This window comes from Petaurus breviceps, unplaced genomic scaffold (assembly GCF_028583685.1).
Source record: "Petaurus breviceps papuanus isolate PSGF00001 unplaced genomic scaffold, PetGlider_PUasm1.0 99, whole genome shotgun sequence".
NCBI classification, from domain to species: domain Eukaryota; kingdom Metazoa; phylum Chordata; class Mammalia; order Diprotodontia; family Petauridae; genus Petaurus; species Petaurus breviceps.
In genome coordinates this window covers 22,953,578-22,967,211 of record NW_027187465.1, presented here as the reverse complement: position 1 = coordinate 22,967,211, position 13,634 = coordinate 22,953,578, and the positions used below count along the sequence as shown (strand labels likewise).

The window sequence follows — 13,634 nt, the reverse complement described above, 5'->3', positions numbered from 1 at the left end:
GGCCAGCATCAGAACAGAGCCTTGCTGTTTCCTGAATTATATGTTTCATAGTGTTTTGGCATCTTCCCCTACATGTTGACTACTAAAGTTTTCTGTACAAGATTTATTTGAATTACTGTATTTGTCTGGTTTATACATGCTGTTTGTGCTAGAATGCCAATATTCCGGAATGGGGCTGAAATTATTAATGTTTTGTGTTTGGATGTATCAGTCGTTTGAAGGCTTTGAAAATAAAGGACGTGAATTTTTTCTGTTTTCATCCTCTGTACAGGGTTTAAAAACAAAACAATTGTTCTTGGTCTTACCCATGAGAATTAGGTGGAAGGGACTCGATATCACTTAGAAATTGTTCCTCTCATGAAAGAGCCATAAATAAATAAATATCATCTTGTAGAATAACTTATTAACACAGCCTCTGTGCCTCCATTTCCTCATCTGTCAAATGAGACAATTGGACTCGGAGACCTCAGAGGGCTCTTCATTCTCTGAGTCATGACTATTGTCACGTTGTGGGGGGATGCCCAGCCCCTCAGACTGTAAAGCACAGACCCCCGAGGGGGCCAGCATATCTTATGCCATTGGGCCCATTTGGTCAGTCAGACGCCTGTCTGGGCACTTCAGGTTCATCTGCTACTGGAAGCCTTTCCTACCCTCTCAATTCTGGTGCCTCCCCTCTGTCAGTTATTTCCTATTTATCCTGGCCATAGCTTGCTTGTGTGCATTTATTTCCTCTCCCATTAGATTGGAGGCTTTTCGAGGACAAGGGCTTTCTTTTGCCTCTTTTTGTGTCCTTAATAAATGTTTGTTTATTGATTGGTAGGCATTGTGTATTTCCCCTTTGATTAAATAGCTTTGATTAGATGAGATAGCTCCATCTAATTTACTTTTGTTCTCATGATAATTTCATCAGTCCCCTTTGGAAAGTCAATACTTTCTGGTCTGACTGGAGGGGAATGGTTAGCAGAGGGTCAATTCAGTTAAGTGCCAGAATGGTGGCTGGTGTAGCTCCCTCTTGTGCCATAGAGCCTACATTGGCCTTTGGCTGGAAGTTGCTTTTTGTCCTAGGGATTAGCATCAGCTAGGGGGTTTGTTGCCGAAGCAAGGCATTAATATTGTAACTGGGGCTGGTGACTTGCCTACTAGAGGTAGCAGAATGAATGGTGCCAGGAAGGGGAAGTAATGTAGTCACTGAGTTAAAAATGACAACCGCGCATTTCTTTAGTTAGCGCTGTGGCTCACAGAGCACTCCCCTTACCCTCCCCGAGATGAGGTGGTGAATCTGTAAATTCCATTCTTTAGAGGAGGAGACTGAGGTAGGGAATGCTGGTATCTTGCCCAAGGTCACCCAGCCGGCAGGTGACCCAGTGAGCATTCAGGCCCCTTATTCTGTCTGCCTAGGTGGAGTTCAGGTTGGGGATTTCTTAATCCTCTGTGGAGGTGCCTCTATTAGTAAAGGAAATGAAAGTGTTTGTCATTGATGCTTTTGTATGAAATGTGGTGGGTGGAGTGTGCTAAGTCACGCTGCATAATTTAAGGGTTTGTGAATTATTCTGACTTTTTTTTAATAAGCCCCTTTTTAGCTTCCTGGCAGAATACACATCTTCTGTCAGCCCTAATGATAAGGATATTAAGCCATTTCTAATTCCTAACCAGTCTTAGGTGGAAAGACCTTTCTGATCTTGAACCACTGGGCCACTGCTTTTAATTTGCATCAGTAGATGGCCATGTTCAAGAGCTGTGACATTCTGGAGGCTTCTTTTGAAGGGGTAAATAGGCCTGGGTTATTTTCAGTGGAAGAAGGGAAAATGCCCTTTAAAGAAGCGGCACTAGGAAATTGGAGCGGCAAGAGTGGGGAGACACAGAAGAGCAGAATTGGAGAGCTTGAAAGGTTTTGGAGGCAGTGTAGGCCCAAAGCGTTAAGTGTCTGAGCCAGTAATGGAGCTGGGTTCCTTTGAGGTCAACTCCATGACTCTTTAACTGAGACTGCCACAAAGGTTCCTGCCACCCACCCGGCTAGTGGCCAGGATCAGTCACCTTCGCTTAAAGACCTCCATAGAAGGGAAATTCACAACCTTCCAGAGTAGCCCACCCCACCTGGGGATGACCACCGGAATTGTTAGAATGTTTATCCTTAGGCCAGGCCTGAATTTTGCCTCTTTGCTGCAGCTTTCTCTCTTCCTTCTTAGTTCTGCCCTCTGGGACCAGAGAGATCAAGTGTAATCCCTTCCCCAGAGGACAGACAGCCTTTCAAATGCTTGAAGATACTTTTATGTCCTCCTCAAGTCTTCTTTTCTTCAGGCTAATCTTTCTTTATTTGTTCAACCCATTCTGAAATTGCCTGAACTCAAGGTCCTTTACCATGCTGCTTTCTCTCCTTTCCTGCTTATCCATTTCCTTCTTAGTATATGGCACCCCAGGTGGAACACAGACTCCATCTATGGCCTGAACAGGTCAGAGAGTAGACTTACCTCCTTTTTCCTTAAAACCTTGCCTCCCAATGCACCATAAAGTTATATTAGCTCTTGGGGGCACCATGTTGTGTTGCTGACTTTGAGTCAGTTTGTAGTTCATTAAAGCCCATGTAATTTTCCACCCAGTCCTCTGTCTAGCTACCTCCCCCAACTTGTATTTAGGAAATGGGTGTGTGAACTGTCATATGAAGACTTGAAAGTAAATAGGGATGAATGTAATTTTACTCGATTCAATCTAGCAGGTCTAGCTTGTCAGTCTTTGTTATACTTGTCTGAAGGGCCTTAGCATCTAGTCCATTTGTTTTCACTTTGCAGACGAGAAAACTGCGGGAGGTAATAGGGTTTGACCAGGGTGTGTGTGTCTGTCTGTGTGGGACGGGCACTCTCACAACAGCTAGGACCGCAAGTGAACGGCTGCTGTAGAAGCCATGCTTTCCCATCCTTTTGTCTTTGTGTTCCTTCTCAGCTTGGGGCAGAGTCACTTCGTTTGTCTTCTTAATAGCCAAGTAACTAATGCCCCACCATGGAGTGTGGGGTCTGCCTTTCTCTGTCCCTGGGGAGAGCCCTGCCAAGGAGCCGGTGCTGGTGGAGGGTCAGAATGTGAGTGCTACTTCTGCAGAATAGTGGGGGGACACCATCCTTCCATGTTGAAGTTAACCACTGAATGAGGCAAGAGATGGAGGGAAGACCTCGGAAAGCCAAAAGTGGCATAAATGCCTGATTGCTCTCTTATCGAAAACAAGGTGCGTTTTTAATTCGGGCCATGTTGTAGACGGGACAGACTGTACCGGAATATTTTGTTATAGGATTAATCAATGTGATGCAGGGGTGTGTGTGTCTGTGTCCTTGTAAAATGGGTGACTGGCCCACAAACAGGGAGAGGCATGTGGTGGGTAGGTCTGATCAGTGATTCAGAGCCAGTGAGGGCACTTCATAAAGGAACAGGCTTGAAAGGTATTGTCGCATGGCAGGGGTGAGGAGTGACAGGTGATGGTGGGACAGCTCAGGTACACCACTGTTGTCCTTGCTGTGTCAGGAGAAAGCTTCCAGCATTTGGGGTGGCTGATTTCAGGAAGGTCTGGATGAGAATTTCGGGATAGGTAGAGGTGGATTTCAATCTAGATACTGCTAGGGAACAGTCTACCCTTTATCCCAAGTCATGGATAAGAACATTAGGTAGCCTGGGGCAAAGCCTGCATCTTGGGGGCATTCGTTCCCCTGGAGCCCTAGCAAACTAAAAGTTGGACCACTGATGACTCCTCTGGGTCTGGTCATCGAACTAGTATAAAATTCACCTAACTGTACTGGGAGGTGGGAGAGAGAGGCAGCTCACACCTCCCTGTCTTCTACAAATCTATTACATTTGTAAAAAATGTTTTTCTGAGGTTTGGGTAAACTGTATCCATGGCATTCCATGTAACCCTGTCAGAAAGGAGAGTGAGGTTATCGTGGTGTGACTCATTCTTGATGACGCCCATGTTGGCCCTTTGTGATCCTGCTTGGTGTGTTTTTTTTTAACTCTTCCCAGGCTCGTGTCTTCAGTTAGATGCTCTAGAATTTTGCTAGAGAATTGAAGTTGAGCTCAGTGACCTTGTCCGGTTCTGTTCCGTTCTTTTTGGCTCAGCAGTCCTCTCGGTTGTTTTTCTGCTACCCTTGGTTCCTCTTATCTGGGCCTGCTGACTTGTAAGGGTGGTGTAGGTGTACTTCCACACTCTTTAGTCCCCTAAAAAGAGCTCGATCAGCTGTGTCTCCCCAGCAGAAGCATTAGCAGTAACTTCCTCATTGCAGCAGGGTAAGGTGAGCTGCTGCTGCTATCCCTGTGTCATCGCAGCATCCATCACCTCTAATTCTTTGGTCCTGAAGAATCCCCCACCTCTCCCCGTCCTGAGCCTGCTTCCCCTAAAGTTCTCACGGCCTCTCAAGTGAGTGCTTGAGACGGGGGGAGGGGAAGGGGTAAAGGAGCAGCCATCAGTATACAGCTGGCCTTTGGTGGGTTGGAGCATCTGGAATTCAATCTCCCGGGCATAGAATCTTAAGAGTTGCTGGGCTTGGGGCTCTGACCTCACCTGCTGCTTTTCTTGCTTTCTGAATTTGTGAATTCTAGGTTGTATTTGACCAGGTCCTGAGATGGATCCTCCTTTTACTCATTTCTCTCATTCCTTCCTGAGGCCTTCATTCTAAAGTCTGACAAGAAGATGAGTAACTCTCCTGATAGACTAACCCATCCCTAAGAGGAAATGGGATTTTTTGATGTTGGGGCATGTATGTGTGGGGGTGGTTTTTGTTTTTCCGTGACTTTGGCCTTACTGGCCTTGAGTCAAGCCATGTGAGCATCCTGTCGAGGCATGTTTTAGATGTTTTACCCAAAACTCACTTAGTCTTCTAGACTCATCACTCACCATGTTTTTAAAATGCTTTAAAAGCACCTGTGGTCTTACTCTGTTAATGCCTGTGTGGTAAATTCAGGTAATTATAAAAGTCATGCCCCCCTTATTCATTGGCCCCTTTCTGCTTTTATTATCTAGACTTCCCCATCTTTTTAAAAAGAAAAAAAAAAAAGGACCTTCTCTTGGTGATACCATCCCCTCCAGTGATTGTCCTGGCTCTGCTTTACATGACCAAATTCCTAGAAAAAGCTGACTCTGCTGGTTGCTGCTCTTCTCTCACCTCCCACTCACTTCTCACCTCCCTGTCATCTGGCTTCCAACCTTACTCAGTGAGATGGCTCTGAAGGCTCCCAGTGCTGCCTTTGATGGCCACGTTCTGGGCCTTTGACAGTCCTTTGACCTCACTGTGGTGCTGCTGGGTATGGTCACCCTCTCCTCGGTCTCCTCCTTGGAGGAGGGCTGCAGGGCTGTGAGTGGAGAAGCTTCATCCCGGGCACTCACCTCTCTGATCCCGGCTTGCATCTCCACTTGCATCCTCTCTAGAGAGGTCTTGTTTCCCTCAGCCCCACCCCCAGGGTTAGCGCCCTCTTCCCACAAACAGCTTTGTGTCTACTGTGAATGTCTCTCATTTTTTTCTATGGACTTTCAGTGTTGTTCCTACCCCACCCAGGTCAGCTCCTTGAGGGCAGGGGACTTGTATTTAGGCTCTCTCTCTTGAGTATCCAGCGCACAGTAGGTGCTTATAAGACCTTGTTGGATGGATGAAAGAATAACAGCTCATGCTTGGTGCTGTAAAGTTTACCAGTCGGTAAGATGAAGTATTTAATTTGACAAAAAAAAGAGTGCCATATGAATATTCAAATAAGTTCTATTTATGACTGATTTGTTTAGAAAATTCCCTTTAGATGGAGTAAATACACTTAAAGCTTATAAATTAGATTAATTATCTTTGCTTTGTTGACACTCAGGCCACAGCTTCAAGGCTTTTTTTCCCTTCCTAAGCATTGGTATAAATAGTATCTATGGGGTCCTTTATATCAGTACCTGGGCAGGTAAATCAGACAGATGGCAGTATCCCTTGAAATGTAATGTCTCTCTGTCACTTTCGGAAGCATTCAAAATAAGTGTATATGTTCTGTGAAAAACGTAACATTATCAGCTGTCCAAAGGAGAACTGAATCCTTAAGGCTGAGAGAAGGGTGTGATGGGTTGTTTGCTAGCGAGCTTTATCCAGTCCTGGAGATAAGACTGTGCCCTCCTCTTCTCAGACAGAAGCATATTGGGAGCACTAGCTTTTTGACTTGGCCTTTTGCAAAAAGATGACCATGTAAGGAATGGTAGAGCATCTCTCCCTAGAATACCTATCGAAGCATGAATTTTTTAGGCAAGATGCCAGTGAGATTTGTATGTCAGAGTTGAATGGCAGAAATAATAAAGAGGGTATTTCCATTCTAATTCCCCTCCCCGTTTGCCATATCAGGAGCCTCAAGCTTGAAGTTCAGGATTTGCAAAGTGATTATATATAATCTAATATGCTCTCACTTAAATTTGTTAGGTTTTTTTTTCCATTCTACTTTTAATAAAGAAGAATAATTTAATTGAATACAGCATATTGGCAGTTAATTACAAAGTTCTTTTCTAAATAAAGATAAATCTAAGTCTTTGATTTACATGATTCAAAGTAATAAGTTGAAGGAGAATCGAGCTGATAAAAAGTTGCTGCCTTCTGCCAAAAGTGTGACATTTTAGAAATTGTGTATCTCTCAAGTTACCCAGCTCTAAGCTGGGGAGCCCCGGGCTTCTTCCTGCTGTGCAGGGCTAGTTGCTAAAACTTGGGCCTTTTCCACTGTTTACGTACACATTCTCAGTGAGCTCCTTTGGAGAAGTGGGCATTGCTATTTTGTGTCCAGATCCTCCAGATGGGGAAAGAGAGACCATTTTGTAGTCCTTGGTTCAGAAGGGTGGGGCCAAGCTTGATAGCTTTTCATGTTCCCATTCCATCTGTGGCAGTGGTCTGGCCAGAGACTGGGAGCACCATTTGTTACAGTGCACCCAGACCCCTCCTAAAGGACCAGGTTTTGCTGGGAACTGTGTTCCAGTATTCTTTTTCTAAGGAGAAACAGGCAAAACAAAAAGAAAAGGAAGAAAAAAAAATCTCAGAAATAGCTACTGCAGAGGCACCCAGGAAAACAGGTTGGCAGATAACAAGACCATGACCAGCACCTGCTTATTGTTTAAAAGTGTTAACCAACGCTTTGCAGACAGATGTCTCTCTTCATGGATGACAAACAGATAGCAAAAAACAGACCTGATTTTGGGACAAATGAACATGTGGGGTTTTAAAAGCTTCCAGGATCATCTCCTTGCATGTTAGAAATAAGGGAAGATGGGCTCATCCCGCAAGCTTCATGTTAGGCTTGTGAATTGATGGCATTTGAAGGGTGCTGCTGAGGCCATTCACCCTTTGACGGCCCCAGCAAGGCTGTGGTCTGCAGGCTTGTTCACCACAGAACAAGGATATGTGTGTCTTGCTGAGTATCTGGAGCCTGGCTGTATTAAGATTAAAATTTGTATCTCTCAGAGATGATACACTTAGTTGCATTCATTTTAGAAACATGTTAGGAAAGGGAATATAGTTGTGGTCTTCAACTTTTTGCTTGACCTTCAGTCTAATGCCAGATGTTCAGTAGCGACAGCTTCAGAATCAATTTAAGAGGAAAAAACCCAGTTTAAAATAGTTGAATATCAGGAGTGAAATGTTCTCTGGTACCCGACAGTTGTGACAGACTCTACATTGAGCCCATGTAGGAAATAGGCCTTTCCCAAGCAGTCGTGTACAGCAGAAAGATGGGTCCTGTAGAGGCCCCAGACAGAGTCTGCTCCCAGGGCTGTCACTAACCAGCAGAAGGACATTAGCAAGATTGTACTGGCAAAAGGCAAAAATAATCCCCGAGGTATGAGAACCGTGTTGTGGGTTTATGTGCATTTATCTAGAGTAAACTTTGAGATGGGTGCTATTGGTGGCGCTCCACTTTGACATTTGATTGCTTGTCAGACAATAATAATTTATTAAATGCCTACTGTGTGCCCGGCATGCTACTCAATACTGAGGATGCGGATGCAGAAAAGAAAGTTTGCCCTCAAGCAGCCTACCCTAATGGGGGAGAGAGCACACACAAGGAAGCCGAATGGAGGAGGGCTGCTGGGGCAGGCACACAAGGTGGGGGGGAGGCGGGCAGTGCAACCAGATGAGAGATGAGGCAAAAGTCATGTTTGAGACCAACAAAGGACTTTAAATGTTAAGCAAAGCAATTTTTTACCCTGTGGGTAGTAGGGAGCCACTTATGGTTACTGAGAAGGACAGTGAAATGATAAGACCTCTGTTTTAGGAATTTTAATTTATCTGCTTGCTGTAAGGTTGGGAGAAGGAACAGATTGGGGGCAGGGAGACCAGTGAAGAGGAGGCTGTTGGAGTAGGCCCGGGGAAACCTTTGCTTTGGATCAAAAGTGTTCAAGTGGAAAGGACTCGAGTCTACCTGCTGCAGCCACCTCTTCTTATAGCTAAAGAAATGGGGGCCTGTGGAGGTTACTTGTGACCTCTGACCCAAGCAACAGTCACCAACTGGCTGAACTGGGGATGTGAAATCAAGGCTTCTGGTACCATGTCCAGCATTGTCCTGTGATCCAGGGGCTGGCCAGGGGTAGGAGGGGATGTGATTAGAGTCAGGGATGGATTGTACTGTGGTAGGTTTATGAGGTTTGGCCATGGGTTAGATCATGGGGGAAGACAGTATGCACAGGCATAGGTGTATGTGTGTGTGTTTTCAATACAAGATAATTAGTGGTCATGACCCCTGGGGTGCAAGCCTTGGTATCTAGAAAGGTGATGATGATGATGGCCCCAAGAGAAATAGAAAAGTCGAGGAGAGAAGGGGAGGGAGGGGTTAGGCTCATGGAGGAAAGGGGAGTCCTTTTTTGGACATGTGCTTGAAGTGTCTACAGGACATCCTTGTAGCAGACCCTAGCGGGTGATATGGGACTAGAGCTCCAGAGAGACCTTTGAGTTGGGCATATAGAGAGAGGAAAAAATGAGCCAATGGAAAAACTCTTGAGTTCTCAAGAAAGGAAGGAACAGAGAAGAGAAGCTAGCCCAAGATAGGACCCTGGGATACAGGATTTGGAGGTGTGCAGGCCGTGTATTTGAATGATCTGGCAAAGGAGACTTAGAAGGAGTGGCCAGACAGGAAGGAGGAGAATCAGGGAAGACCAGTGAGGGGGAGCAGTGGGATCAGCCGGCCCAGAAAGCAGTCAGGTTTAGCTATTCTAGGCGTTTTTAGCTGGGGAGCATTGACTCGTGGGGAGAGGAGGAAGTCAGACATCAAACGTTCAACAGCTTTCTCTAGGAGTATGGTTAGGAAAGGGAAGAAGTGATGGCTTCAGGGGCTGCGGGGTCAAGAAAACATTTCTCAAGGATGGGAGGGACCTGACCGTGACCTTCCTCCCCTTCCCACCACAGGAACTGAGATATGGCAGGTGTTGCTGCCCACTCCCTTCCCAATCCTGTGAGTTGTATAGTAATTTTTTAAACCCTGGTATATAGCTTACTATTCAGCCAGAAATGTGATTTTACAGGACTTGACCCATTGTTCTGTTTTGTTGGTCTTGCCTTTTGGAGCTTGATTCTTGTCCAATGTGTCAGTCATATCTCCAGGCCTCATGGCAGCTACCAAGTTGATAAGCTTGCCATCTTGGCCTACCTCCAAATCATCAACTAAGCCATTGGACAGAGTAGCAGATCATCTGTATGTAAGAGGTAAAACCTCCTTAGAGTGGAAGCTCTCCCAGATAAAATGCAGTTGGAGAGTACAGGCCCCCATACTGGACTCGGAAGAGAAAGTCTGCCTTTGTGGAGAGCCAGCTGTCCCAATCCAGTCTGCTGAGGGGGAGTCTTCCAGCAGGGTCACTGAAGCCAAGGGCATGGAGGAGCGGTCGCCGTAGCCGCCATTCTCCAACCAAGGAGAAGACTTGGGCAGGTCTCCACCATTGCTACCAGGTCCCCTGCCTCAGAAACGGCAAAGTTGTTGGACAGCTCCTTCTATAGCTGTTTAGCTTACTGTTTCTGAGGCTTTAATAGCAGGCTTCTCCCTCCCTTCTGACTGTTGCATTACAGCCCAAATTGGTAATTGTATTAAAATGCTTTCCTGACGGTTAAGTTCAGATTATTTCAATGGGAGTAGAACCCTCTCATGGAATAAGCCCAAGGCAGCATCAACTAGGAATCTTGGCTTTCACTTCAACAAGTTACTTGGCCTCAATTTCACTATCCATAAAATGGATGTTATATATAATAAAATATTTGTACAACCAACTTTTAATTAGCAGGGAATTTCAAGCTCTTGGGGCACATGTAGTCCAAAGGTTCTTGGCCTTTTGGTGTGCACACTGTTGGCATTTTTTTTTAATGCATAAAATAAGAGACATTAGATTACAAAGGAAACCAATTCTATTAAAATTAAGCTATCAGAATACCAAAAACCAAGTTCCCAGACCCCAGGTTAACAACTCTTGGTTTCTACTCTAAATCCCTTATTTTGTTGTTGAGGAAACTGAAGGCCCTGGGGGCTTGAATTTAGCCTGGACCCCACACAGGTGTAAGTGGAGGCACTGAGATTTGAGCCCAGGATGTCTGGATCCCAGCTGGGCTTTCTGCTAGCCCCATGAGGCAAGTCAGCATGAGCATGAATTAGGAGTATTTTACAAGGGCGAGTAGGTTTTCCTCACATATTTGCATGACTGTTAAGTTGGGGTTTCCTATAGAGCCTGAGATAGATATCACATGGTTCTTTATGCTCATTAGAACTGATACAATTTATTATTGGTTGTGCAGGACCAAGTGTTTAAGCATTACTCATGTTAATCTAACATGAAGCCACCCTTCTTGGATAGAGGAGTCTTTCATAGATGTGTGGCAGATGAGTGGTTTGCTTTTACCTAATCTTGGTAACTTAGCAAAAGTGTTTTTTAGTTTATTTTTGCATATCTTTCCAGTGGAGGTCGAGTGGTCAGGCTCAGTGACTGGCGATATTCTGTCTTGTATTGTTTTCAGCGAGAGGACACTCTATTGGTGGGTGTTCATTATGGGGCACTTCACTGACAAGGTTTTAAATAGTGAGGTTTTTGTTCTAAACATGCTCTGTGTTTTGAATCCCATCTACTGGCCTGTCTGCTCTGAAATCTTCCCTTGTGACCGTCATCTCCCCTGCTCACAGTTGCACTGAATGTCTGCACCTGCCAGTCAGTCCAGCAGATTGGATATTAAGAGTCTGCTGTGAGCCAAACACTCTGGATACTCAGAGTAAGAAACATTAGGTAGTGCTGCCTGTCTTTTATATAAAGGCTTCTGTTCATAAAGCATGTACCACTTTACTGTCTTGTGTGTGGGTTTTTTTTGTCATTAACATGGTTTATTTTCAGATTATAAATTCCTAGTTGTCAGGATGAATTTCACATTTTTGAATTTCTTAGAGTATCTTTCATTGTGGCCTGAGGGCTTGTGGCTACCATTCATTACACACACATTGTCATCCACTGAGCCTAAGGCTCTTAGAAGGGAATTAATCCCTTTCTTTCCCTCAGAATTCCAGAATTTGAGAGTTGGAAAGGACCTCATACAGTGAGAGGAATGCCAGCCAAAGGGTGGGAAGCCCACCCTGCCCCTCTGCAGGCTGTCCAGTGTAGGACCAAGCAGTACACATGAAATCCTCCCTCCTCCAGCGGTGTCATGGCCTCCTGGAGTCTTCTCTTCTGCAGACTACAACATGCCCAGTCCTCATGTGACATGATCCCAAGTCCCTGTATCCCTCTTCAGGCCACAGATAGGGTTCCCGCCACACTTGGAGTCAAGAAGACCCGAGTTCAATTTCAGTCTCAGACACTTCCTAGCTGTGTGATCCTGGGCAAGTCACTTAACCTCTGCCTTACTTTCCTCAACTCTCAAATGGAGATCAAATGCGATAATAGTTGTAAGTCACCTGGCACATAGTAGGTACTATATAAATGATTTATGGTTGCCCCTCTTCTAGACACTCCCCAGTTTATCAAAGTCTTTCTTAAACTGTGATGCCCATATCTCTGCACAGTCCTCCAGGTGTGATGAGGGCAGAGGGCAAGGGGACCACGGCTTGCGAGCATTAGGCTGCCCCACCACCCTGCTCATTCTTCCTCACCGTCCTCTCCAACCCCCAGATCTTTCTAGAACAGCCATCTAGCCACACCTCCCAGGGTGACTTTTGTACCCAAGGACAAAATCCCTGTTGAATTTCATCTTGTTAGATTGTCCTAGTTGCTCTGGATCCTGACTTTGTCATGCAGTGTGTTAGCTCTCCTCCAAGCTTGATGTCATCTGCAGACCTGAACCTGGCATCCACAGGCCTTTCTCCAAGTCATTGATTAGAATGTTAAAACAGCCCAGTGCCAAGCACAGTTCCCTGAGGCGCTGTCTTGCAAACCCCTTGTCTCATAGACATTGAACCATTAACAGCTCTTTGAGACACAGCTAAGAGTTTGGGCTAAGATGGCTGCCTGAAGAGGAAGCTGCCTTCCTCCTGTCCCCCCAGTTCCCACATTCCCCTCCCCCCAACAAAACACTGGCATTCTCACCAGACCAAACTGTCGAGAAATCCATTGAGAAACTTAAGTGAGTGCAGGGCAGCCAGGCAGACTCCCAGAGATAAGCCGAAAACACATGTGCACTTCAAGAAAGCCCTAGGGCCTGCAGCGGCTCACAGCTGAAATGCTTGGATGGAAAGAGCCAAGGCCCAGGGTCTTTCAGGGTCCCTCCATAGATATTCAGCATCTCTAACACTCCTCGTATAAAGTCATGGACTTGGAGTTCAAATCTTCCCTTGGGTGCTTAGTGGTTGTGTGACTCTGGGCAAATTATTTAACCTCTCTCAGCCTCAGTTTCCTCATTTGTAAACTGAGGCTCATAATAGCACCTGCCTCTTAGGGTTGTTGTAAAGATCGAAAGCTGTAGCACAGTTGTCTATCTTTCTATTTCATGATAATACGTAATGTCAAAGAGGGCTCTAACCCTCAAAGGAGCAGGGAGGCCTAATCCTGGGAACAAGAGAGAGGTCAGCAGACTGAAAACAAGGCCAGGCAGAAGTGCCGTGGGGGCAAAGCTTGGCCTGGCCTGAAGTGCCAACTCATGGGTCAGCCAGTATCAAAAAGTGTTGTCCCTCTACAGTTTCCCCTGAGAGAAGTAATAAGTAATTTCATAACAATTGTAAATAGATTCTCAAAGGGAAGGAAAAAAGGACATAAATACCTAGAGGGAATAAATGGAGAAAAAAAAAATGAACTGAATACTTGGGAGGAAAGAACTGGGAAGAGAATAATAGCCCACAAAGAGGGCTACCTTGCAAGTAACACTCACTGGCAATGAAAATAGACCAATCAGTGATCGCCTTGAGAAGGCAAAATGGATCATGGAAAACAGAAGAACACGTAAGATGATTAGTATCAGAAACAACTGACCTAGAAAGCAGGTCAAGGAGAGAGATTTTAAGAATCATTGAACTTCATGAAGGCCATGGTAAAATAGGACACTCTATTTTCAGTTTTAAAAATAAGTTTAAATTGCCCATGTCTGTTAGAACCAGAGGGTAAAGTGATAGAAAGAAGTCACCGAAATGTCCTTGCCAAAATCCAGAGCTCCTCTGACCTCAAATGAAAAGGTATTGTAAACATCCAGAAAGAAGCCTAAGTAGCAAGG

The 13,634-nt window shown here is 45.3% G+C and overlaps 1 protein-coding gene across 4 annotated transcripts in view; it reads left to right on the top strand.

Annotated features, from left to right (window-relative positions):
* ATP2A2 (ATPase sarcoplasmic/endoplasmic reticulum Ca2+ transporting 2) overlaps nt 1-13,634 on the top strand; it is a 61,647-nt gene that overhangs the window by 14,797 nt on the left and 33,216 nt on the right. The gene's annotated exons all lie outside the window — the stretch shown is intronic.